The sequence below is a fragment of the Tupaia chinensis genome, unplaced genomic scaffold (genome assembly GCF_000334495.1).
Source record: "Tupaia chinensis unplaced genomic scaffold, TupChi_1.0 Scaffold000260_1, whole genome shotgun sequence".
NCBI lineage: Eukaryota > Metazoa > Chordata > Mammalia > Scandentia > Tupaiidae > Tupaia > Tupaia belangeri.
In genome coordinates this window covers 125,380-128,334 of record NW_006159740.1, presented here as the reverse complement: position 1 = coordinate 128,334, position 2,955 = coordinate 125,380, and positions in this window count along the sequence as shown.

The window sequence follows — 2,955 nt, the reverse complement described above, 5'->3', positions numbered from 1 at the left end:
CTGCTTCTCTACTATGATTTCAACTGAGAGTTTAAAAACTTGGGCTCATAATTTTCTTTTAGTCAGTGCTCTTTTTTCTTTTTTTTTTTTTTAAGGAAAGGGGTGACAGTTTTTTGTAACCAATTGACAAATTGGAAGAATGTACAGCTTCTCATAGGTGGTAGAGAGGAGGAGAACATATCTCCAATGTCCCTGAGCTTCAGTGTATTGCATAAAGGACTATTTGCTATTTCATCTAAACTCTAGAATACTGTTAGGACTTGAATGTGACCCCATTTATGTTGAGCTATGGTGAGCCATCATAATGGCATTGAAAGGGTGGAGACTTACTACATTTAAAGTATTATAAGTGTGCCATGGGGATAGACAAATGTCTCCCCAAGGGAAAACATCAATTCCTCTTCACCCATATACAACATAATGAAACTTGTGAAAATGTCAGATAAGCAATTCAGAATATTCAAGTGACCAAAGTAAATGAGAAGCAAGAGAAAAGAGACAACAAGTTCCAAGAGTTGAGGAGGTCCTTTGATGATGTGAAAGAAGAAATAGACACCATAAAAAAAAATCAAATGGAATTGTTAGAGATGAAGAATGTGATACAAGAAATTAAAACCTCCCTCGAAATATTAAAAGTAGATTATATCATACCAAATATTAAATCTCAAATGTAGAAGACAAAACCTCTGACCTAGAAAAAATTATTAATAAGACTGAGAAAACAACCAATAAAAATGAGGATAATATATGAGAAATACTATATACCATCAAACACCCAAGATAATTGGTATCCCAGAAAACAAAGAAAATAATAAGGGTATTGATCATTTATTTCATGAAATCCTAGAAGAAAACTTTCCAAACCTAGAAAATCATTCAAATATCCAGACCCAAGAAATACAAAAGACCCCAAATAGAATCAACCCAAGAAGATCCTCTCCAAGGCACATCGTAGCCAGATTGGCTAAAACCACAGACTAAAACAAAATACTAAAATTGGCAAGAGGGAAACATCAAGTTACTCACAAATACTAATTCATCAGGCTAACATTGGACTTCTCATCAGAAACAATAAAGGCAAGTAAAGAATGGAAAAATATACTCAAAGTGTTAGATGAAAAACAATTTCAACCAAAAATACTATACCCAGCAAGATTATCCTTCATATGGGAAAAAAATTAAAACATTCTCAGATAAACAAAACCTAAAAGAATTTACCAAATCCAGACCAGCTCTTCAAGAAGTTCTGAAGGGAGTGATACACTACAAAAACTAAAATGTCAGACAGACAAATATAAGAGAACAAAAGACAACAACAAAAAAAAAAGGCTCACTTAATGATAGGAACATGTCCAGAAATATTTATAATAATATTGAACTTTAATGCATTAAATTCTCCAATCTAGAGACACAGACTTGCTGAATAGATTAAAAACTGGAGAACATAAAAGTATTAAAAATCTTAATAGACACTAGAGACAAAGTGAAAAGAGTGTGAGAGGGGAAGAGCATAGGAAATTTGCGGGGAAAAATGGAGAGGTAAGACACTTGTGGCACACAGATAAGGTTTATTATCTGTTGACAAGAACGTGTATGGTGGTCTCAGCCGGGCTGGACTGAACTGTACATCATGCTGGGTAAAGTCTCTTCACAATCTTAATGATGCATAGTGATTTAATGTATGAATAATAATAATAAAATATATATATAAATAAACCCTCTATCTGTTGCCTACAAGAAATGTACCTTATGAGGCAAAGCATTAATGGGACAAAGAAATGTGATATTATCTCTCCCCAGAAAGACAGAGAGAGACAGAGAGACAGAAAGTGAGAAATCACCCCCCAGGTGGGATGGCCATGCCACAATCCCTTCTCCTCCATTCTCCTCTCGGGATCTTGGGCACACGTGCACACATGCTCGGCATGAGTTTAAGCCTCTGGGTCCAGGACTCAAACTGCGGTCGACTACATAGGAGTCCAGCAACATAGCCATTATGCTAACTGCTGGTCCCAATAATAAAAAAAAAAAAATTAAAAAAAGAAATGCACCTTATGATAAAGACATACATAGACTAAAAGTGAAGGGCTTTAAAAAGGTATTCCACGCAAATGGAAATCAAAAAAGGGCTGGATTTGTGATAGTGATTTCAGACAAAAAGGCTTTAAGATAAAAACTAAGAAGAGACAAAGAAAGGCATTATGTAATAGTAAATGGGATAATTCATCAAGAAGACATAACACTTATAAATATCTATGCATTCAACTAAGAAGCACCTAAATACATAAAAGAAAGACTACTGGAGCTAAAAGGAGAGATAGAGAGCAACACTATAATTGTTGGGGGTCTCAATACCCCATTATATCATTTAGACCGATCTTCTATACAAAAAAATAAAAATAAAAAAATAAAAAATAGCAGAAAGATACAGGACCTAAACAGTACTATAAATAAAATGGGCTTGACAGACATTTATAGTATTTTTCACATTAAGATCACAAAATAAAAATTTTTCTCACCCCCGCATGGAAAATTTTCGAAGATTTAACATATGATACACAAATCAAGCCTTTACAGATTCAAAGGCATAGAAACTATATCCAGCATATTCTCTGACCATGATGAAATTAAACTTGATATTAATTTTAAGAAAAATCCTTGCAAATACACAAACACATGGAAACTAAAACCCTGCTTCTGAATGACTTCTGAACTACCAAAGAAATTAAGTCTGAAATAAAAAAAAAATTAAGGAAAAAATGATAATAAGTACACAAGTTTCTATAATCTATGAGACACCACAAAAGCAATCATAAGAAGGAAACCCGGGGCTGGCAGGTGGTGTGGTAGTTAAGGGTGCTGGACTCCCGCAGGGATGACTGTGGTTTGAGTCCTTCACCTAGAGGCTAACATTCTCACTTTCTCTCTCTTTATCTCTCTCTGTCTCTCTCTTTC